The 25647-nt window shown below is 37.8% G+C and overlaps 1 pseudogene; it reads left to right on the top strand.

Annotated features, from left to right (window-relative positions):
- Window positions 1-20324: 20324 nt before the first annotated feature.
- LOC143647858 (oxysterol-binding protein-related protein 9 pseudogene) lies at window positions 20325-22189 on the top strand (annotated as a pseudogene).
- The last annotated feature ends 3458 nt before the right edge of the window (window positions 22190-25647 follow it).

A 25647-nucleotide genomic window follows, 5' to 3' on the forward strand; every position in this document is an offset into this window, starting at 1 on the left:
TTTTGATTAAGTTGTTTCCATGGAGATGTGACCCACCCAGATGTGCATGGGATCTTTTGATTAGTTGGTTTCCATGAAGGTGTATCTCCACCCATTCAAGGTTACATTGCTTGCTAAAGTCCTTTAAGAGGGAACCATTTTGGAAAGAGCAAACAGAGCTTACACAGACAGAGACCTTTAGTGATGCAGAAGGAAGATGCCCCTGGGGAAGCCTTATGAAACAAAAAGCCAGGAGAGAAAGCTAGCAGATGTCACCATGTGCCTATCCAGCTAACAGAATGAACACGAGACCTAGTCATTTGGAAACGAAGAAGGAAAATGTCCATGGGGAAGTTTTTGGCAGTGAGAAGCCAACATGCTTTCCTTGCTGAACAGAGTTGTTCTGGACCCATAGACCTTTCTTGAGCCCAAGTATCTTTACCTGGATGCCTTAGTTTAGATATTTTCATTGCCATAGAACAGGAAACTTGCAACTTAATAAATTCCCTTTTTAAAAGCCATTCCATTTTTGTGTATTGCATTACAGCAGCTTTAGCAAACTAAAAACGTTCATGAGAGCAGTCATTATATATCATCATTTATATATATATATATATATATATATATATATTTTTTTTTTTTTTTTTTTTTTTTTTTTTGCATGGGCAGATTCTGGGAATTGAACCAGGGTCTCTAGCATGGCAGGAAAGAATTCTCCACTAAGCCACAGTTGCACTGCCCTATACCATCATATTTTTAATTAATGCCTCTGCTGCAAGATTACAAAATTCAATTCTCACACTATTGTGTGATGGGGGCAAGTTGGAATTAATATAAATAGTGGACTGTTGTGGATAAAGAGTGACCCATTAATTGACTTCAGTAGTACACTTATTTGTTGGGGGAATCATAGTTCTTCTTTTTTTTTTGTCATGGGCGGACATCGGGAATTGAATCTGGATCTTTGGCATGGCAGGCGAGAATTCTGCCACTGAGCCACCATTGCACCACCCTGACATCATAGTTCTTTAACATGAGGGAGCACATGTATTTCCAGATAGTATAAGAACTGGATAAGGAGCCTGTATAGTTTGTTAAGCTGCCAGAATGCAATATACCAGAAACAGAATAGTTTTTTAAAAGGAGAATTTATTAAGTTGCAAATTTATAGTTCTAAGGCCATGAAAATATCCAAATTAAGCCGCCAGCAAGAGGTTACTTTCACTCAAGAAAGTCTGATACCGTCCAGAACGCCTCTGTCAGCTGGGGAGGCACATGCCAATGTCTACTAGCTTTCTCTCCCAGCTTCTTCAATGGCTTCCCCATGGTGTTGTCTTTTTTCATCTCCAAAAGCCTGTGGCTTTTGTGGGTTCTTTTGGCACTAAAGCTTCTTCCAAAATGGTTCTCTCTTAAAGGACTCCAGTAAGCAACCCCACCTTGAATGGGTGGAGACACATCTCCATGGAAACTACCTAGTCAAAAGGTACTACCTTCAATTGGGTGGGACATCTCCATGGAAACTACCTAGTCAAAAGGTACTACCTTCAATTGGGTGGGCCACATCTCCATGGAAACAATAAAAAAGATCTCACCCAGCAATATTGAATGAGGATTACTGGCACACAACCCATATAGTACCCTGAGTTCCTTGGAATTCTTCACAGTATTGGACATTGCTCTTCCACCTGTGTGAAGTACCATGTTAGTACTTGGGAGCAGTAGAACAAGATGGATTGAGGGAAATGTGACTAAGTGGAGTAGGGTGTTTGCATCTGTCTGATAGTGTATGTGTGTGCATGTGTGTACAGGAACAAGTAAGGTTGAAGCCCAAGCCACAGAGGTCACCTCAAAGTAAAACTAGCCATGCAAGTAATGCTGGTCTATATTTTGCAAGGATACACATCCAGAAAATTCAGATATATTAGGAAGGGTAGGCAGGTATTAGAGTTCTAGGCAGTTGAGACACAAATCCAAGAAGTCAAACAGCAAGTAATAGCAGTAGGTAACCCAAGGATCCAAGAAGTACAGAATCAGGAATCAAAAGCCATACAGTCCGAGCAGTAAGTATTCGAGGTCCATGTATAGCATCTAGGTAATGGGGAGCAGCCCCGAAGTTTTGATTGGAAAATCTTCTTAACTGACTTCAGGGTGTGACTTAGTCTGAATCTGACATCAGACCCAAAGAAATACACCGGACAGGAGGAAATTTAGTTCAACAAGTATTTACAGGCAGATAAATCAATTTTTAAATAAATTAGTGTAAATTTGGGGACTACTTAATTATGGCTGAAAAATATCTAACTTGTGGGACCTAAACCGTTTCATTTTTTGCTACCATAAAATTAATCAGAATAATCTTGATCTGTTTACCCAAAATTTCAAAATTCCCTGAATTTGAAATCAGAACAGTTGAGTAGAAAGCAAACAGGGATACACAAACAAGAAACTTGAGTTGTACTCCCAGCTATGACTCCACATCACCATGTTACTTTAAAAGCTTAGGTATCCCATTTAGCCCTCTTGTGCTTTAGTTGGGCTGTTTCATTGAATAGGCATTAAAAAGAATGGTCAAGAATTTTTAGTGATATGAGAAAATGCTTACATATAATAAAAGCGGAAATTTGGGTTACAAATATGATTAAGACAGTTGACCAGCATCATCAGTCCAGTAATTGCACAGCAGAGATGAAAGCCTAGGTATTAACCACTAGGTATCTTAACGTTTCTGTGATGGAAACCAGAATGTATGATGGAACCCAGATTCTGTTAGAATCATTTCCTCACTGATATTTCTAGCACCTCGTATAATATGAGACAGAAGACATGTAGTTTTTGCCATAGTCCACCTGCAATTATATAGCTTATACTCTCAAGTATTCCAAGCCCTCAGTGACGTGATTTCACTATCTTAATCAAGATAGACTCATTGGAAGGATATTTGGGAATAGGAAGAGTAAATATTTTTTTTTAAATGTGTGTCAAGAAGGAAGAGAGAAGTGCTAACTTAAAAGAAAAAAAATGGCATGTTTGATTTTGTTTCTGTTTGCAGTGTTTTATTCCCCTTTTTGGTGGGTTTTGTATGGTGCAGAGGATTCTTAGCACATTGATTTTTTTTCTCCCAATCATAATCAGAATGCATATTATTTGGCAACATTAATGTGGAGTTTCTGGTAAATCAGGAATTCATATGTATGACAGTTTAAATGAAGGTGTTTATTTATAATTTGGTTAAAACAATCAGCCTAACTGCAAAGGTAAAGATGAGTGGAAATAAGTACTCAGTACATAACTGTGACAGACAAAATAGTGGCTCTTGAAAATGTCCTAATTCCTGAAACCTGTGGTTATGTTACATGAGAAAATGAATTTTGCAGATGTGACTAAGTCAAGGAATTTCAGATGGAGAGATTGTCCTGGGCCATCTGGGTGGGGCCAATGTAATCCCAAGGCTCCTTGTAAGAGGGAAGCAGGAGGGTCAGAATCGAGAAGGAGATGTGAAAACAGAGCAGCCACAAGCCAGGAAATGCAGATGGAAAGGACAAAGAACAGTTCCTACTCTAGAGCCTCCAGAAGCAATGCAACCTTATTTTGATTTTAGCCCAGTGTTCTAGTTTGCTAGCTGCAGGAATGCAATATACCAGAAATGGAATGGCTTTTAACAAGGGGAATTTAATGAGTTGCTGGTTTACAGTTCTAAGGCTGAGAAAATGTCCCAATTAAAACAAGTCTATAGAAATGTCCAATCTAAGGCATCCAGGGAAAGATACCTTGGTTCAAGAAGGCCGATAAAGTTCAGGGTTTCTCTCTCAAGTGAGAAGGAACATGGCGAACACAGTCAGGGCTTCTCTCTCAGCTGGAAGGGCACATGGCGAATATGGCGTCATCTGCTAGTTTTCTCTCCTGGCTTCCGGTTTCATGAAGCTCCCCGGGAGGCGTTTTCCTTCTTCATCTCCAAAGGTCGCTGGCTCGTGGACTCTCTGCTTCGTAGTGTTGCTCTCTCTGAATCTCCTTCTCCAAAATATTTCCTCTTTTATAGGACTCCAATAAACCAATCAGACCCACCCAAATGGGTGGAGACATGTCGCTCCTTAATCCAGTTTAACAACCACTCTTGACTAAATCCCATCATCCAGGGAGATGATCTCATTACAGTTTCAAACATACAGTATTGAATAGAGATTATTCTACCTTTATGAAATGGGATTTATCTTAAAACATGGCTTTTCTTAGGGGGCATACTTCCTTTCAAACCAGCACACCCAGTAAAACCCATTTCGGACTTTAGACCTCCAGAACTGTAACATAATAAATGTGTTTTGTGATAAGTGACTACTGTTTGTTTCAGAGAAACTAATACATTTAGGATGCTTCTAGAGGTATGTGGTGATTTCCATAATAAACATAATTTCTTCTTAAGAAAACATTTTATGCCAAACTTTATTACTAATGCTGTACACCTTGCCAACCTGGAGAAAGCTTCTAAAAGTTATGATGACTGGGAAATTTAAAGGCATAGGTTAAAAATTGGTAATTATCTTGTTTTACTTTTCAATCTAAGTTTAGGCATATCTGTTTATCTTGGGGACATTCAGTGCCTTACTGCAAAGTCCAGAGTGAGTAGCAGAAGTGAGAAGAGAGCCAATGAGTTGAAAGATAATCAGTCTGCTTCCTCTGTCTTTGCTTCAAAGCTTCATACAGGAAATCTATTGCCCGTGTTAAGTTTCAGAGAAGAGTTTCTTCTGTTCTAAGTCACTGATCAGGCTAAATCACAGAGGTTTGAAGGAAGGAGCCGGTGGGGGTGGGGAGAGAACCCTGCTGCTGGTGAGCTGAGGGGATTCAGCCCAGAGAAGTGAGAGTTGAGCAGAGTGAGCCTCACCATGCCCACAGTGTCTACTGTACCTATGTGGAGGGGAAGTACTGAGTGAATGGCAGAAAAAGGAAAAATTGTAGAAAAATGTTCTACAATTGGAGAACTTCTGGCTTCAGGCTCTTACCAATTCTGATTGTTTTCTTAGTGGCTGGTAAGCTTGAATTTTCTTTGGGAGCCTAACGGGAGAATGACTCATCAGAGACTTGGCTTCAGGGATTCCTATGCTTTCTTTATCTCTTTTAAGGAACACTGCAAGTTAACTGTGATCATAGGTATAGGGGAAGTGGGGGTCACTCAGTTATTTTACTCTATCTTCTTAAATTTCTCTTTTCACCATTACCTTACTTATTATACACTGTATCCTATTACAGTGTATCCATCTGTTTCATCCCACTCACTACTCACTTCCTCATCTCCCTGCACCCACTTTTTGAATGAGGCAGGTTAAATTAGATAAATACTAGTAGCAATCAAGGCCATCTGGGTTCTGTTTATTCTCTCCCTTGCTTTTATTTTAAATAACAATCCTAACCCATTTAGGTCCACATTGTTCATTGTATAAATTAAGAAAGTTTTTTTTGCTCTTTGTCACTTCTATATCTTGGTGATTCTTCTACTATGATGTACTTAAGTTCTGACGGGGTATCGCTGATGTATGTGTGTATTTATCTTTAAGATGCATAGGCTGTAAGTGGTCCTCTCTGGTTTAGAGGACACACTTTTCATCCTCTAGGTTCCTGTGGGAGTTGTATAAAATTTGGGGCTGTTTGTGCGTGGGGGAATCATGGTTTCACTATAGAGAGTTGGCAGGAGCTGATATAAGAGGTAGTTTTCAGGTTCCACTTTTAGCAGGTGAGAGCAGCTGCAATGAAACAGTGTATTTTGTCTTAAATTTATAACTTGATAATTGAATAAATATAAATAATGTATTTTTTTCTCATTTTAATGATTGGTTAAAATACTCCCTGTTTTCCAGAAAAAAATCTGATTTCCCCTTGTTACTACTACTGGTGACCACATGTAAAATAACCATGTTCTATTACAGCGTCTTTCCATGGAAAACTTTCAAATGCTTTTTCTCCCTTGATCAGCATAGCAACCCAGTGAAGTGGGCATGGAAGAAGAAAAGTCTCCATTTTACAAAGGTAGAAACTGAGGCTTATAAAGGTGAAATGACCCTTCGAGATTATACTACTGGTAAATACAGAATTACACCCAGGAATAATATGCATCAGTAAGTATTACTAAATATTTGAACAGACAATTTTTCTCAATATTTAGCCATTATGTTTTTCCCTAAAGGGCATGATTATTCATGTCACTGCTAAAATAACATTACATCATATTATAAACTTAAATGAACAATATACTCACTTAAAAATGTAATCAAGCAATGTGACTCTTCCACTAGCTGAAATCTTGTCGAAAGCTCTGACAGAAGCCAAGTAGGACTCAACTTGGTAAGACAGCCACATTTTTGTTTTGTGAACTGGAGAACAATGAAATAAAACAGTATTTTAAGAGAGTAACTTGACAGAAGCATCCCACTGACTCTTGGTAAAATATTTATTTTGTGGTAGGAGTCATAGGCTTCCATGTTAGGAAATCACATGGTGCCACTGATGGACATAGAAATGTCAAATTCAATATAGAGATGTAGGACATCTAAGTGGAAAATTCCTATGGACATTTGGAATCATAGCACTAACCCAGATTTTGTGACTCATTGCTGGAATGATGATCCTGCAGGATTTTTTGTTTTGTGTTCTAGGAGTCATAGTTATCTCCTTCCTCTTTATAACAGAGGGTGAGAGCCTGAAGAGATGGACAGAGAGGTAATCTGGGGTATAAGCGGAATGCTTAACTTTAAAGAGGACAGAAAACTCTTGAAATTGGAGTAAGATAAATTACATATGCCGATAAACTGAGGATGGCAATAAGGAGATGGGTGAGAACAAATCAGAGTACACAGTAGATTGAGTTTACAGTAGTTAATAGTGCTGGTTAAAAAAATAATCCAGTTGGAGTTTCTAGGAAGATGGCAGAATAGGATAGGTCACCCCTGCTCCAAGGAAGAGCTAGAGAAGGGACAGGAAGGTGACTGGGATGGTGATTCCAGGGTCTAAGTGACCTGGGAGGGTCTTCTCCACCATATAGGGAAGTCCTGGTTGCAAAAACTGAAGAATTGAAGAGGAGAGAACTGAGAAGTTCCAGCTAGCGCAAATAGCCTAACACTCCCTTCCGAAATGAGGCCTGGAGCCCTTAGGAGTGCATGCAGGGGGAGGTGGGGATTAGGAAGGAAGGCAAACCAAGTTCCCTGAACCTGCTACCTTCACGCATGCCACCCCAGCAACCTGCAACTCCCTCTACACGCAATGCATCTGAACCCTGTCACCCACCTCCCAACCCCATTCCAAGTGCCCCAGCCTGGAACCCCAATTTCCCCTCCCTGTCCCATACAGGTGGTTGCTGGAACATCCAGGCTATAGTCACTCACCTTCATACCTGGGCCAAAACCGACCCCAACCAATATGATCGTGCAACCACACCACACCTCCCACCCCTAGCTTTGCACACACATACATCGGTGTAAGGTGTTCGCAGATATGAACATGCGCAGGCATGCACCCTGCCACGCCTCCACCCCCCACCCACAGCTCTGGGCAAGTGCTAACCTGCACATCCTGGGTATACCTGCCCCCCAGCCCATGTGGGAGCAACTCTGGGATGTTGCTCTGAGATGTACAGCACACGTACACACCAGGGCCCCACCCCCAGACCTGTGTGCACACAGCCACACCCTCCCCATTGGGCACCCACGCATCCTTGCATTGACCTCTTGACTCCTGCACCCCAACACATGCACAACCTTACCCCACCCTGGGCACAAATGCCCTGCTCCCACACCGGGCAGGTACTCACCTAGGCAGCTGTGTTACGTAACACCCCCTAAACATGTGTTTATATGGATCTGACAAATAAAATTCAAAGGATAAGATGGTGAATTCAAGAAATGCCTTTATAGTAATAACTTTGAATATTAAAAGACTAAACTTACCAATTAAAAGATACAGATTGGCTGCTTGCAAGAGACTCATCTTAGACTCAAAGATACAAATAGATTGAAAGTGAAAGGATGGAAAAATATGTCCCACACAAAGTGTACCCAAAAGAAAGCTGGAGTAGCTATACTAATATCAGACAAAATAGAAATTAAATTTTGATATAATTAAATTTATTTATGGTGTCTAAATTAGATTAAAGACACCATAGAGACAAAGAAGGGCACTATATATTAATAAAAGGGACAATTCACCAAGAAGAAATAACAATCATAAATGTTTATGCTCCAAATCAAGGAGCTCCAAAGTACATGAGACAAACATTGGCAAACCTGAAGGGAGTGACAGACGTTTAAAAAATAATAGTAGGAGACTACAATACACCACTCTCCTCTGTAGATAGAACAACCAGCAGAGGATCAGCAAGGAAATAAAGAACTTAAACAACTTGATAAATGAATTAGACCTAACAGACATATATAGGTCATTATACACCCAAAACATTCTTCAAGATAGATCATATGCTGGGACACAAAACAGGTCTTTTTAAACACTGAAATTATTCAAAGCACTTTCTCTGATCACAATGGAATGAAGCTCGAAATCAAGAACTACCAAAGAATGAAAACTTTTACAAATACATGGAGATTAAATAACACACTCTTAAACAACCAGTAAGTAAAAGAGGAAATTGCTAAAGAAATCAGTAGCTATCAGGAGATGAATGAAAATGAGAATACAATGTATCAGAACTTATGGGATGTGGCAAAGACTGTGCTGAGAGGGACTATCACCCGAAATGCCTATATTAAAAAAGAAGAAGAGTAAACATCAAGGATTTAACTGCTCACCTGGAGGAAATTGAGAAAAAACAGCAAACTAATCCCAAAACAAATAGAAGAAAAGAAATAACAAGGATTAAATCAGAGTTAAATGAATGGGAGAACAAAAAAACAATAGAAAGAATCAATAAAACCAAAAGTTGATTCTTTGAGAAAATCAATAAAATTGATGGACCACTAGCCAGGCTAACAAAGAAAAAAAGATAGAGGATGCAAATAAATAAAATTAGAAATGAGAATGGGTGTGTTACCACAGACCATGAACAAATAAAAGAAATCATAAGAAGATGCTATGAACAACTATATGCCAACAAACTAGGCAACTTATATGAAATAGACAAATTCCTGGAGACACACAAGCTACATTGACTCAAGGAGAAATAGAATATCTCAACAAACCAATCACAAGTAAAGAGATTCAGTCAGTCATCAAAGATCTTCATGCAAAAAAAAAAAAACAAAAAAAAAACCCAGGGCCAGATGACTTCACAGGGGATTTTATCAAATATTCTAAAAAGAACTAACACCAATCCTGCTCAAACTTTCCAAAACATTGAGAATGAATGAACACTACCCAACTCATTTTATGAAGCTAACATAATTTTGATACCAAAACTGAATAAAGATACTACAAGAAAGGAACACTACAGACCAATCTCCCTATTGAACATAAATGCAACAAAATATCAGCAAATAGAATCTAACAGAGCATTAAAAGAATTATACACCATGACCAAGTGGAGTTTATTCAAGGAATGCAAGGATGGTTCAACACAAGAAAATCAATTAATGCAATACAGCACATTATCAAACAGAAAGGGAAAAAACACATGATCATCTCAGTTAATGCTGAAAAAGCATTTGAAAAAATTCAACATCCTTTTCTGATAAAAAACACTTCAAAAGGTAGGAATCAGAGATAACTTCCTCAATATGATAAAGGGCATATATGAAAAACCCATAGCCAACATTGTAATCAATGGAGAGAGATTGAAACTTTCCCCTAAGATTGGGAACTAGATAAGGGTGCCCTCTGACACCCCTATTATTCAACACAGGTTAATTCACAATATTTCATGCCTCATAACTTCATTGCCTTTGGTAGCAGCACAATATTAGATCATATATATATACCATAGTTCACCAATCTACTTCTTCAGCCACCTCCATTCATTAGGCATCATGTATAATGTCCAAAGTCAACAGTCTGTCAACACTCTCAATTTTAGATAATTTCATTCTCAAAAGAAAGATAACCAATAATGGGTCTTGATTAGTTTACTGGAATCCTACAAAAGAGGAAACATTTTGGAGACAGCCAGAGATTTCTGAGAGAGCAGAACAACACAGCCACGAGAAGCACAGTCCACCAGTGAGTAACCTTTGGACATGAATAAGAAAAGTGCCTCCCAGGGAGCTTCACAAAATGGGAAGCCAGGAGACAAAGCCAGCAGATGACACTGTGTTCACCATGTGCCTTTCCAGATGAGAGACTAACCCTGACTTTGTTCACCATGTGCCTTCTCACTTGAGAGAGAAACCCTGAATTTCACTGGCCTTCTTGAACCAAGGTATCTTTCCCTGAATGCCTTATAGTGGACATTTCTATAAACTTGCTTTAATTGGAACATTTTCTCAGCCTTAGAACTGTAAACTAGCAACTTATTAAAATCCCCTTTTAAAAGCCATTCTGTTCCTGGTATATTGCATTCCAGCAGTTAGCAAATTAGAACAGGATTTGACAAGTTATGTTTAGGTAGCAATGTCTGACTGAAGCTTGCATAAGAGTGACCTCCAGGGTAGCCTCTCGACTCTATTTGAACTCTGTCAGCCGCTGATACCTTATTTGTTACACTTCTTTTCCCCCCTTTTGGTCAGGATGCCATTGTTGATCCTATGGTGCCAGGGCCAGACTCATCCCTGGGAGTCATTTCCCATGCTCCAGGGAGACTTTCCTCTGGATGTCATATCCTATATAGGAGGTAGGGCAATGACTTCACTTCCAGAATTGGGTTTAGAGAGAGTGAGGCCACATCTGAGCTACAAAAGAGGTCCTTTGGAAGTAACTCTTAGGCATACCTGCAAGTAGGCTAAACTTCTCCACTACATATATAAGCTTTACAAGAGCAAGCTTCATGATCAAGGGATTGGCCTATTGATTTGGGTGTCCCTAATATTTGACACAGTAAAGTTTAATAGTTCTGTATTTTTTCTCCCATCCCTCAAGGGATTTTGCCAATACTTTTTGATTATCTGCTTATATATTCTAGGATGCATCCAGGTATTAAGTTAAGCTATACAGGATTAAAGGCCCTCTTTCTTATTCTGGGCTCCCTGTGTTTGGATTGTGTAAATGATTTATCCAGACAGTTTGAGTTAGATTATGTGCTACAGAAAATTCAGGCTCTGGACAAAATAAACCTTTCTTCCTTTGGTCTCAAAGAGTAGATGAGGTTCTAAAATATAGACAATGTCTTCCTTACCACTGTATTCTAAATTGCCTTAATCCTGACCTGGTGGGTTTCTTTCTTATCTTTAAGTACCAGGTTATACATATACAAGACAGTTTCTCAAAACCCAGAAATAATAATGACCACTCTGAACTAAAATGTGGCTGCTATAAGAGTATACAATCTAAGCCCCTGTTTTCTTATAAGTATTTTCTAAATGAGGCAATACAATAACTGCTCTTTTGTTTCTGGCTAATTTTGCCTTACCAAATGCCCCACAGATTTAGGGATGATTTACTGATTTACCTTCTTAGAATATTCATTGGAAGCAGGTGGATTTGGCTTGATTGTAGGAAAATTTAGTGTCTGGTTTGACAGGCAGGTTTCTCCATGGGTATCCACTCACTGGAAAACCTCATTAAACAGAAAGTCAGCTCCATATTTCTGTCATGGGGAAATCATTGACACTGAAAATGCTCAATAACTTCATTCCAATCAATTATGAACAGACATGGTTAGAAGACCAATTCTTCTAACAGAATCCTACAGTATTGGGAAATCAACTTAATATCTGATAGGAATTCATATAGTCTGAATCACCAGTCTTTCCTGATAGATTTATCCAGGCAACAACTTAACAGTTTAGGCCATGAAAATTGTTCTACTAAAAGTAACAAATTCTATAGGACATATGAAATAAAATTCTGAGGAAAGAAGAAAAGTCTCTAAATTTCCCTTTAAAGTTTTCAAGGCTGAATTCTTTGAACGGTCCACTGACAACAACTGTGCCTTTGAAAGAGGGAGCATGATAGGTGACAGTCAGAACGTGTGAAGAGCTGGTGCTGGAGCAGAGCTCCGTCTAAGTGAAATCTGAGAATATTGTATGTTGTGAGCGCTTCCTTCCAGAAGCAGCAGGCTGAAGGGTTACCTAGGCAGAAATGCCCCCACACGAAGTGCTTCTGTGTTGGAGTCACCTCTGTCCATCAAGGCTGCCGTCTTCTCAGCACCAGACCTCTCCCCTGGCTGGGAGCAGGGCAGGGCTCACTGTCATTTGCTTATTCATCAGACTCCCCTTGGTGCCCTCACTGCTTGCCACAGTTCACTTAAAATGGGGGAAGGAGGAAGGAAGGAAACAAGGGAGGGAGGGCGAGAGAGTGAGACAGAGAGTGGAAGGGAGGGAAGAACTGGTGCTTCAATAGGAAATTTCTTTCATTTGAGGGACAAATTGGAGTTGTCAGTAAAGGCTTATTTTTTAAAAAAGAAAGGTATGTGGAAGAAAATAGAATACCCAATGGAAGTTTAATGTTTTTGTTTTTAAGTGGGGTAAATAAACTAAATTAGAACAGAAGAACATTATACATTAAATTAAAAGTCAGCAAACTATTGCTTAGGGCACATATTCATTCAATAAACCTTTTTTTTTTGTATGCTGTATAGCGAGGTCACATTTCATTCTTTTTCCATGTGAGTATCCCATTATTGCAACACCATTTGTTGAATTTGTTTGTTTGTATTTGTTGGCTTCTTTGTTTGGGAAGTGTGTGGGCTGGGAATCAAACCTGGGTCTACCGCATGGCAAGCTAAAATTCTACCACTGAACTACTCTTGCACCCCCAATAAATTTTTTTTTATGTTTTCTATATGTTTAAAGTTGGTGATACAAAGATTAAAAGGTAACCATGTCTTCAGATTCTTCAGGGTAATGTTGCCTGTGGTTGGGAACAAAGCATTTGGTATAACACAGCTTCTCATTCACCAGCTACATGACCATGATTAGTATTTAATTTCGCTGTTCCATACTTTCTTCAACTGTTAAATAAGGATAATGGGATCTGCTTCATAGGGCTGCTATGTTATTAAGTAAAATAACATAAGTAAAGCACTTATCATTGTGCCTAGCAACAGGTGAAGTAGAATAAATATTAGTTTACTTTATTTATATTAATAAGTTGTAGCAATTTTATCTATTGTATTAATACATTTTAGCTAATTAATACATTCCAGCTAATCATCATAAGACGATGATTATAATAAGTATTAAAAATCACCATAAACTTTTAATTATTCCTCATAATGTCCCTCACATCTATTCTTTACTTCCCATTATCAATTCGTGTAAGCTCTAGGCTCCTATCATTTCATACTTCCTACCTCTAACATATGCGTTTATCTTCAGTCCCGCCCAACTTTCCTGACTTTCCCTTCTGTGCACCAAGACTGAACATCCTGCCTTCATTCTGCTTCCTCCCTTCCATCTCCTCAGAGGCTTTACTCATTAGTTATTACCTCTCTCTTTTGTTCAATCTTTTCTGCTCCACAAATCCTTTTCTAAGGCTGATTACATGAACTTGTCTGTTTTTTTCTTGTGTTTAAAAACTCGATGCTCTATCTTCCTCAAACTTTATCTTTCCTCTTGATTTCCATTCATATCCAAGTCTACAGTTTTCTCTATCATCTCACACCCACTGCTGAACTCACGTATGTCTGTCTGCACATGATATTCTTTTTTTTTTTTTTTTTTTTTTATATATGGGCAGGCACCAGGAATCGAACCCGGGTCCTCGGGCTTGGCAGGCAAGCATTCTTACCTGCTGAGCCACCGTGGCCCACCCTGCACGTGATATTCTTTGTCAAAGAGCACAAAGGTGTCCCAAGTGCCAATATATATATATATAAGTTTTCATTCCTTGTTGTCACTTAGCAGTTTTGTAACATTTGATGTGGTTTCTCTTCTCTTCTCATCTGTGCTGCCTCTCACTCTATCTTGGTTCTCTTCCTAACTTTCAGCAAACTTCTTAGTATCCCTAAAGAGAGCCTTTAAAATCTACCTATCCTATGAACAAAGTCATTTCTATGGGTTCCATATTTGGCCCTTATCTCTTTTAACTTTACCCCTGTTCCTGAGAAATCTCATCTCATAGCTTCAAACAATGACTAATTCTTGATCATCAGACCTGTATTAACCCAGGTTTCTCTCCTTCGCTATATATCTATCAAAACCACCTTCCCACTGGACACCTTCACCTGGCTGCATCATGGGCACCTCAACCGAAATATATCTATAATTGAATTTCTTTCTCTCAACTCCTGCAGAATCGCCATACTTCGGTCTATAACTTGATAAATAACTCAAGCCAAAACCGAAGGCCTCCTATATACCCCTCTTCCTTATTCCTCATGTTCAAAAGCAATCACTATGTTTTGTTGATTTTACCTTAAAAATCCTTCTTGAATCTGGACTTTTTCTTTCTCCCCACCACTTAACAGAGCCCATAATCATCTCTTATCAGAATTACTGTAATGGTCTTTTAACAGAGCGACAGGTCCCTAGCTTACTTACCTCCAACTTATCCCCTACACTGTTGCCAGAGTAACCTTTCTAAAATGAAAAGCATGTCACTTTCCTCTTTAAAATCTCTCAATTGCTTCTCTTTACCCCAATCAAGGCTAAATTCCTTAGGCAACTTCTACCTACTGGAGACAACTTCCCCAGCCTCAAGTTTCTCTCTTCTCCAGCCTGTACCCCAGGCCTATGGGCCTCTTCAGGTTCCTCAAAAATGTTCTGCTCTGTTATCCCTCTGTTCTTTTTTATATATAATTTCTACTCCCATAATGCACTTTCTTCTCCCTACTCTCTTCTTCTTTTATTCCGTTTGACCAATTCCTACAGAAGTTTTAAGACTTAGTTTGATATTCATCCTTTAGGATGATTTTCCCTCACCCTGCTGTTTGGTTAGTTGTTTCTACTCTCATGCTCACATAATGCCTCATTTGTCCCTCTGTCTAAGTACTTCTTCAATAGCCCTCTAGTTTTCTGCTTGCTTCTCTGACTCTCCCAGTACAGTGTAAACTCTTTGAGAGTAGGAGCTACATCTTTCATTGCTGTATTTCCAGGATCTGATGCAGTGCCGGACATCTACAAATAACTACTGAATTAGGTTCAGATCATTGCAAACTTCATCCATTTATACCCTCATTGCAAACTTGATCCATTTATAACCCATTCTGTGCTCCATATATGACTTATGTTAACTCATATTCAAATCTTTGTTCAAGTTCCTTCTTTCCCTTGAAAACCCCTCCCTTCTTCTCTTAACCTATTTAGTCCTGCCAATCTGCAAGGCTGAGTTCAAATCCCTCTTCTCCCTGACCTCCCCAATTAGAGTTGATTAATAATGACTTATGGATCTTTAATGCTTACTAAGACAGTTTGCTCCCTTATAAATTATCTTTTCCTTTTTATGGGTCTTAATTCTCTAATTGGATTGTGTGCTTTTTGAAGCTCTTGGTCATGTCTTCTTATTCCCTTGCAGTGCCTTGGAGACTGTCTGATATTGAGTGGGATATTTAGTGTGATGACATGACCTCTTGGAGCCAAGAGTCAGAAAGTTCCCACAGTCTTTTAGCTGCCAATTTCATAGAAAAAAGTCTTCAGAACAATGGTGCTAATTCCTCCCATGTTATCGTTTCAATAATTCTTAGACAAATAAATGGAAGTACAAAGAAATAAAATGCCTCACTAAATGGGTTACAGCCACTCAGATAAAAATGACTACATTGTGTGGGAAAATGTTATCAGTTAGTGTCCAATATATCAAGAATAATGCCCTTCAATGGACTATTATTTATATGGAAATTTAGAAAGAATATTTCCTTTTTTTAATGAAATGGGAAATATTCAGCAATGCCTGTCATACATTCATTTATTCAGAAAAATATTTATTAAAAACCTGCCATGTATAAAACACACACATGAGTCCTTGATACTGTTGTGAAAGAATGATACATTAGCAGCGTCAGAACTGTAATTTTTAAAAATTTTTAAGAGAAGTTGTGGGTTTACAGAGCAACCATGCATTGAAAAACAGGATTCCCATATACCACCCTGTTAAAACCTTGCATTAGTGTGGTACATTTGTTACAATTGATGAAAATACATTTTTATTTTTATAATTGTACTGTTAACTATATTTTAAATTAGGTTTCAATTGTTTGGGTAAGGCAGTTCCATGGATTTTTTTCTTTAAATTTTTTTTTCTGTTACCATATATATAACCTAACATTTCCCCTTTTAACCACATTCAGATAGATATTTTAGTGCTGTTAATTGCATTCACGATTTGTGCTACCATCGCCACCACCCATAAACAAAATATTTCCATCATTCCAAATAGGAATAGAAGCCTCAACTTCTCATTTCCTCTCCCTCCCGTCCCCTGGTAACTTATATTCTACAACCTGACTCTGATTATACTTATTTTAATTATTTCAAGTCAGTGAAAACATACAGTATTTGTCCCTATGTGTCTGGCTTATTTCACTCAACATGATTTCATCTATATTGTCACATGTATCAGAACTTCATTCCATTTTATGGATGAATAATATTCCATTGTACATATGTACCACGTTTTGTTTATTCATTCATCGGCTCATGGGCACTTGCATTGCTTTCATATTTGGCAGTTGTGAGTATGCTGCTATGAATACGGCAAATATCAGTTTGAGTCTCTACTTTCAATTTTTGGGTATATATCTAGAAGTAAGATGGCCAGGTCATGCGTTTGTTCTCTATTTAACTTTCTAAGGAACCACCAAACTGTCTTCCACAGTGGCTACAGCATTTTACATTCCCATCAACAATGAATGAGTGTTCCTGTTTCTACACATCTTCTCCAACACTTGTAGTCTTCTGTTTGGTCCAGTGGTGGGCACCTGCAGGTTTGGTGATAACAGTTATGAGTGCAGTTTGCTTATATTAAATTCAGGAGGCCTATTATCCAGTAGGTGGTTAAACACATTCAATAAGCTATTGGAACATGTATATTTAACTTCAGAAAGATATGAGGAAGAAACACAATTGAATCATTATCAAGTGAAAGACTGCTGAAGCTATACAGTAGATAACATTCCCTGGAGAGATTTGGAGTGAAAAGAGAAGATGACCAATGGTGGACTGTCATTCCTCTTAGGAGAGATTTACCAAGCCTACACTTTCCTCTAGCTTCTGATTTTCTTGCTGTCTTGATGACTCTTTTGGAACGCTTTTCTTGAATCTTCTTCCTTACAGAGTATTCAAAACACAGGAGAAGTGAGTTACTAGTAGCTTTGGTATTCCCTTTTTGTAATTTACATCAGAAATGACCCTAACACACCAACAACGTGCCATGTAAAATGATGAATTTCATACATAAACTCCAAAGGCTTAAATCCTGCATCCACTCTTGATTAACAGCATGAAAGTTAATTAACATCTTTCCTCGTCTTTCTTTCCTTAAAAAAATAAAGGGTGGTAATGCCAACCTCATAAAGATACTGTAAAGATTGCAAGAGATAATACATCTGAAGTGACTTGTACAGAGAACTTGTTCAATAAATGTTAATGCTCTTCTTTCCCCTCCCCACCAATTCCAGTTAATTATAAATTCCAATATTGTGTAAACTTTTAGCAGGTTTCTATTACTAAGTAGATACTTAGTAAACACACTGAAGCTATCAACTTTTAAGGTTTTACCACTATGTTTTAAAATAAAAATAGAACATAATTTGAGAATTAATCATTGTTTCATATTCATAAAGGTGATGATATTGATTGCAGCCCATTTCCAAGGTGTTCTAGTTAGCTAGCTGCTGGAGTGTAATATACCAGAAATGGAATGGCTTTCAAAAAGGGAAATTTAATGAGTTGCCAGTTTACAGTTCTAAGGCCAAGAAAATGTCCCAGTTAAAGCAAGTCTATAGGAATGTCCAATCAAAGGCATCCAAGGAAAGATATCTTGATTCAAGAAGGCCGATGAAGTTCAGGGTCTCTCTCTCAAGTGAGAAGGCACATGGCAAACACAGTCAGAGCTTGTCTGTCAGCTGTAAGGGCACATGGTTAACACTGCATCATCTGCTAGCTTTCTCTCCTGGCTTCCGGTTTCATGAAGCACCCTGGGAGGTGTTTTCCTTCTTCATCTCCAAAGATCACTGGTTTGTGGACTCTCTGCTTCATGGTGCTGCAGCGTTCTCTGCTCTCTCTGAATCTCCTTTCTCCAAAATGCTTCCTCCTTTATAGGACTCCAGAAACTTATAAAGACCCACCCAAAAGGGTGAAGACATATCATCATCTAATCCAGTTTAACAACCACTCTTGGTTAAATCACATCATCCAGGTAGATGATCTGATCTCCCTGCTGGTCTGAATCTGTGGTGGACCCCAGAAAAGTCATGCCTTTTGATCCTCATTCAATATTGCTGGGTGGGAGCGTTTTGATTGTTTCTATGAGATGATTTCCATGGAGGTGTGTCTCCACCCACTGAAGGTGGAGTTGCATACTGGAATCCTTTAAAAAAGGAAACATTTTGGAGAGAGTCCCTTTTTGGTAGAGCCACAAGAAAGCCAGCAGATGCTGCCATGTTTGCCATGTGCCCTTCCAGCTGAGAGAGAAACGTTGAACGTCGTTGGCCTTCTTGAAGCAAGGTATCTTTACCCAGATGCCTTAAATTGGACATATCTATAGACTTGTTTTAATTGGGATATTTTCTTGGCCTTAGAACTGTAAACTAGCAACTTATTAAATTCCGCTTTTTAAAAGCCATTCTGTTTCTGGCATATTGCATTCAGGCAGCTAGCAAACTAGAACACAGACATACAGTATTGAATATGGATTATTCTACCTTTATGAAATGGGATTTTGATTAAAACATGGCTTTTGTAGGGGGCATACATCCTTTCAGACCAGCACACAAGGCATTTATACTCAGTGCATCATTTAAGCCACAGGGTGAGTTTCATATGTAGATGGCTTATTTTCTTGCTCTCTGTTTCTCCTAACTTGTAAGTGATAGGTTTTCGGGAAGGGCAATTCTTTGGTAACTGTATATTTCTGCTAATATATTTCAATATTCTACTAAGACAAACTCAAAAATTGGCAGGCTAGTTGTTCAATTTGGGAACTAGCAGAAAGTTGATTCCTAAAATAGTCTTTGTTTTCATTTAGTTCCAACTATATTTCTCCATGTTCTTTCAAACATTCAAGTGTGTGTGTGTATGTGTGTTTTAATATGCCCAGTAATACATTATTGTTTTATCTCCAGTGAGTGAAGACAATCATCCAGTTTTGAGAAAGAGTGAAATTCTCAGTAATTAAGCACAAACCCACAGGAACTTTGGGGTGATAAATGTGTAGGGATTCTGTGGTTAATTGTTGTATAGCTACAGATAACTATTAGAAGGCCTCGTTGTTGTCCAGTTAGCCTTTTTGCAATTACAAAAATACTTTGACAAGCATCCTTCAACTTGGCCTAAACACATTTTTATTTCCTAAAAATAAATGTTTAAAATTGAAATGCTGGGTCAATATTGTTTTTAAGCCTTTGATGTACATTACTAAATTATTCTCTAAGACAGAGGTTGGCAAACCATAGCTGTTTACAGGCCAAATCTGGCCAAACACTGTTTTTATTTTTGTAAATTAGTTTTATTGGAATACAACTACACCCATTCATTTACGTGTTGTGTATCAACTTTCACACTGCAATGGCAGAGATGAGTATTTGTGATTGAGACTGCATGGCCCACAAAGCCCCAAATGTTTACTGTTTGACTCATTTGAGAAAAACTTTCTCAATCCCTTCTGTATGTATGAGAATGCCTATTTTTTCATTCCTTAGGAATTACACCGAGTAAACATTATATTTATTAAACATACTTTTCAAAACATCATATTTTGGTATTATCTTAATTTTATTTCAGTATTGTTTTATTTTCATTTCCTATACTTTAAATGATTTTTCAAATGTTAACTGGCATCTTTTTCTTGTTCATAATCTTAGAAGGTAGTTCTTTCACCTTTAAGTATGATATTAGCTATGAGTTTCTCATATATGCCCTTTCTAATGTTGAGGAAAGGTCCTTCTATTCCAAGTTTCTGAGTGTTTTATCAAGAAGGGGTGCTGACTCTCTCCTTTGGGAGCAAGGAGGGTGGGGGCCTTGGAAAATGGCCTTGTTTCTGGTCACTAGCTGAGCGAGTAGATCCTCAGGGTCTGGGAAAGGGGTGGCCTCTATCTCTGAGTCCCAGGTATCCCTGCCAACTGCCTGGGGCCAGGCTGTGGGACCAAATGTCACTCTCCTCTCGGCCTCCATTCTGCTGCCTCTGGGGGTTTAGATTCAGGATTTGTTGCCAGTGTCCAAGATTTTGATATGAAACTTAGAGAGGCTGACCCTTCCCTGCAAATCTTGAAGAGCAATTAAAGCTTTTTGATGATAAATTTCAAAACTGCAAAGATGATAAACAGAGAAAGAAAATTAGAACTCTCAAAGAGACAACAAGCAAGTAGCATGATAGAATCAATTAGAAACTTCATTATGTTGTTGCAGATTGCTGAAGACTGGAGCAAAGAAGAGAATCAAGCAAATGGAACTATAAATGCTGTTAATCCTGCAGATGCAATATATCAACCTTAGTCCCTTGGAACCTTTGATCAGCAGTGTCTTCCCATACTGTCTTGCTTCCAGAAACTGCTCAGTTGTGTAAGTTAGAGCAATGTCCATCTTCCCTACCAGTTGAACTTGTAGTATCTACCCTAGAACATAATCCAACTCCAATACCAAATATTACAGGCAGTGGGTACTCACCCACCTAGTAGCAGTCGAACTTTTCTAAGCCATGTCAATTTTTCTCCAAATACAGTCCCCAACTTCTCTTCTAACAGTGAGGATGAATAATATGATGCTTATGAAGTCCATCAAAATGGCCCATCCCAAAAGCACTTAATAGAGTCCTCTAGATGTGCCTCAGTCTTGACACACTGCAGCTCAGGAAATAGTGTAAAGCACCTAGATACCAAAGAATCACTGAATTCTTCCATGTCTAATGGAACAAATGATGCCAGCCTATTAAATTCACATGATAACAGAGGTGATGAAGGGGATACAGGGTCAGTGGAAGAGCACAACAGCCTTATCATGCATCTCTTGTGACAAGTTAGACTTGGAATGGATCTTACTAAGAAAGTTCTTGCAACATTCGTCCTTGAAAGAAGTTATCTTTTAGAAAGATATGCAGGCTGTTTTGCATATCTGGACCTGTTTGTGAGCACTTAGAGACATGAAGAATCCCAGGGATCAAATGCTTCAGATTGTAAAATGGTATCTCTTAGCCTTTCATGCAGAAAGGACAGGATCAATTGCCAAAAAGTCATACAACCCTATTTTGGATGAGATCTCTCAGTGCAATTAGATGGTACCAAGCAACACTAAGGAGAATACAAAACCAGTTTCAGAAGGATTAGTTCCCTGGGTTTCCAAAAATAGTGTAATATTTGTGCCTGAGGAGTTTTCCCATCACCCACACATTTCACCTATTATTCCGAGGGTTTTAACAAGAATATACAGATCAATACCCATACGTAGGCCGAATCAAAATTCCTTGAAATTTTGATTGGTGTGTTCAACATAAGGCAGTGCTGTACTCTCATGTCTAGACTATGACAAACATTAAATCCTCACATTTCTCAGGAGAATGCAGTATTAATTCTTCTAAAATGGGCTATAGTGCAAATATCATCTTCCATACTAAACTTTTCTATGGAAGCAAGAAGCGCAGAATTGCTGCTGAGATTTTTTTCTCCAAATGCCAAAAAAGTCTTTTTGCTCAATTGAAGGGGAATGGTAAAATATATGGAAAATATGCAACAGGGAAAAATACAGTCTTTATAGATACCAAGAAGTTGCTCATAATCAAGACAAAAGTGAGGAAGTTGAGAGATCGGAATGAGAATGAATCCTGCTGCCTTTGGAAGGATGTCACTTTCAAGTTAAAAATCAGAGACACCGATGCAGCAACTGAAGCAAAACACAGACTCAAAGAAAGACATAGAGCAGAAACTTGGGAAAGGAAGGAGAAGGAAATTCAGTGGGAGACAAGGTTGTTGCATGAAGTTGGAGAATGCTGGGTTTATTATGAACCATTGCTGAAACGACTTGGAGCTGCCAAGCATTAGGCGGGGCAGGAGACATAAGCAAGCAACAACCTTCCTTTGGAAGAACGTGTTCACTCCCTTCTTATTGCAGTAGTTCCTATCTCAGGGAAACTGCACAGATGAACAATTAAGTGAGAAAATCTTCCTTTTTTCCCTTTTCTGAGTTCCAAGAAAAAATTCAGGTTTTGAAAACAAGATGCTCTCCTTCCAAATCCCACACTTTGAAAAGCAGTAAAAAACCCAGTCTCAGACTCTGTGCTCGAGTACTGCTGTTGAGATATACTTGTTTCCTAGTTCATGTATTCTTGGGATACATACACATAGACACACACACACATAAGATACTTGATGCCAGATTTTGTATATATACTACATCTAGTGTAAATATTGATTCCTCTAAAGTTGTTTTAGAAAATTAGTGCAATGTATTAAAATCAAGTGTTAGGAAATTTTACTGTCTCACATATATATCCTTTTTTTTAAGTTAAACGATTATTAGATTGTAAAAAAAAAAAAAGGAGGGGTGCTGGATTTTGTCAGATGCCTTATTTGCATCAATTGAGATCATCATGTGTTTTTTTCCTTCATTCTGTTAATGAGGTATAATGCTTTATTGATTTTCTTCTTCTGAACCATCTGTGCATAACTGGGATAAATCCCACTTGATCATGGTGTATAATTCTTTCAATGTGCTGGTGGCTTTGGATTGTCAATATTTTGTTGATTTTTGCATCTATGTTTATAAGAGATATTGGACTGTAGTTTTTTTTCTTGTAGCATCTTCTTCTGACGTTGGTATGAGGGTTATATTGGCCTCATAGAATGGGTTAGGGGGTGTTCTTTCCTCTTCCATTTGAGTTTGAACAAGAATGGAATGTTCGATAAAATTCCAATGTGAAGCCATCCGGTCCAAGGATTTTCTTTGTTGGGAGATTTTTGATCACTGATTCAATCTCTTTCCTAGACACTGGTTGTTGAGATCTTTTTTGTTCTTTAGTCATTGTAGATAGTTTGTATGTCTCAAGGAATTTGTCCATTTCCCGTAGGTTATATAATTTGTTGGTATAGAATTTTTCATAATATCCTCTTATATCCTTTTTATTTCTGTGGGGGTTGGTAGTAATATCCTTGTTTTTCTGGTCATAAAATATTTATTAAGGTATACTTTAGGGAATATAATGAATATAAAATTTAGGATCACATATGAAGCAATTTCAATCTTCTCAAAAGTCAGCACTGTCCAGATGTAAAACCACTGGTGAGAGTCACTAAAAGCAGTCTGACTAGTATAGAATGGCTTTTCATGAACATTTATAAGTAGAGCATGTGAAAACCTCTTTTAAGTGCAAAACTGCCCCACATTACACTAATGCAGCAACAATGCATCCATATTGTTCTCTTTAAGAGATATCTTTTTTCATTTCTGATTTTGCTTTCTATGCTATTTTCTTTGTCAGTTTGGCTAATAGTTTGTCAATTTTATTGATCTTTTCAAAGAATCATATCTTGATTTTGTTGATTTTCTCTTCTGTTTTAAAATTCTCTGTTTATTTTATCCCCGCCTTAATCTTTGTTATTTCCTTCCTTCTGCTTGCTTTGGTTTCGTTTGCTTTTCTTTTTCTAGTTGTTCCAGTTTTGAGGCTAAGTCTCTGATTTGAAATTTTTCTTCTTTTTTTTAATGTAAGTATTTAGAGCTATAAATTTCCTTCTCAACACGGCCTTTTCTGCATCCCATGAGTTTTGCTATATTGTACTTTTATTTTCATTTTCCTCAAGATATTTCCTAATTTCCCTTGTGATTTCCTACTTAAGCCACTGGTTGTTTAAGAGTATATGGTTTAATTTCCACATATTTATGAATTTTCCATTTTCCCCTCTTTTATTGATTTCTAGCTTCATTTCACTGTGATCAGAGGAAATACATTGGATGATTTCAATATTTTTGAACTTAGTGAAACTTATTTTGTGACCTAAGATATGGTCTGTCCTGGAGAATGTATATTTGTTGTTATTGAGTGAAGTGCTCTATAGGTGTCCATTAGGTCTAGTTAGTTTAGAATATTGCTCATGTCTCTGTATTTCCTTATTGATCTCTCTGGATGTTCTATTCCATTACTGAAAGTGGTAAATTAAAGTCTCCTATAATTAATGTAGAACTGTCAGCTTCTCACTTCAAGTCTGTCAGTATTTGCTTCAGATATTTTGGAGCTCTGCTGTTAGAGGTATATAAATTTACAATTGCAATATCTTGTTGAATTGACCCACTTATCAGCATATAATGACCATCTTTTGTCCCTCGTAAGTTTTTCACTTGAAGTCTATTTTATCTGATACTAGTATAGTTATCTGAGCTCTCTTTTGGTTACTATTTGCATGCATTTTTTTTCCCATCCTTTCGCTTTCAACCTATTATGACTTTAATTTAAGGTGAGTCTCTTGTAGACCAAATATAGTTTGGGTATACTTTTTTCTCTACTCTGTCAATCTCTGCCTTTTGGCTTGTGAGTTCAATCTGTTTATATTTAAAGTCAGTACAGATAATACTATACTGTATTCTTCTACCATTTTGCTATTTAATCTTTATGAATCTTAAATAATTTTTGTCCCTCAATTCTTCCATTAATGACTACTCTCATATTTATTTTTTTGTATTGCACTATATTGAATTCCTTCTTATATCTATTTGAATATGTATTTCATATATTTTCCTTGTGGTTACCATGGGTTAAATTTACATCCTAAATATATAACAATTATATTTGGTTTGATAACAACTTGACTTCAATAGCATACACATACAACTGTTCTTATACCCATCCATCCTCCCACCTTTTTTTGTTTTTGTTACACGTTATACCTTTCTATATTATATGTCCTAAGCTATAGATTTATCATGACTTTTTTTTTTTTTTTTAACATGGGCAGGCACTGGAAATCGAACCCGGGTCTCCAGCATGGAAGGTGAGAATTCTGCCAGTGAGCCACTATCGCACCACCCTATCGTGACTTTTTATGCATTTAGCACCTGTAGGAAGTAAGAAGTGCAGTTACATACATAAAAAAAAATACAATGCAATCACACTGGCAGTTATAATTTCCCAAATGGTTATCTTTACCTGAGGTCTTTATTTCTTTGTACCACTTTAAACCACTTCCTATCGTCCATTCCCTTCTGTCTGAAGAACTCCCTTTAGCATTGCTTGCAGGGCATGTTCAGTGGTGATGAACTCCCTCAGATTTTGTTTGTATAGGAAGGTCTTAAACTTTTCTTCAGATTTGAAAGAAATTCTCACCGGATATAAAATTCTTGGATGAAAGTTATTTTCCTTCAAGCACTCTAAGTATTTCAACCACTGCCTTTTTGCCTCCATAGTTTCTGATGAAAAACCAGAGCTCATTTAGTTGGGACTTCCTTGAATATAATACATTGCTTCTCTTGTGGCTTTTGGAATTTTTCCTTGCCTTTGCACTTAACAGTT

This window comes from Tamandua tetradactyla, chromosome 10, assembly GCF_023851605.1.
Source record: "Tamandua tetradactyla isolate mTamTet1 chromosome 10, mTamTet1.pri, whole genome shotgun sequence".
In the NCBI taxonomy this organism is placed as follows: Eukaryota; Metazoa; Chordata; class Mammalia; order Pilosa; family Myrmecophagidae; genus Tamandua; species Tamandua tetradactyla.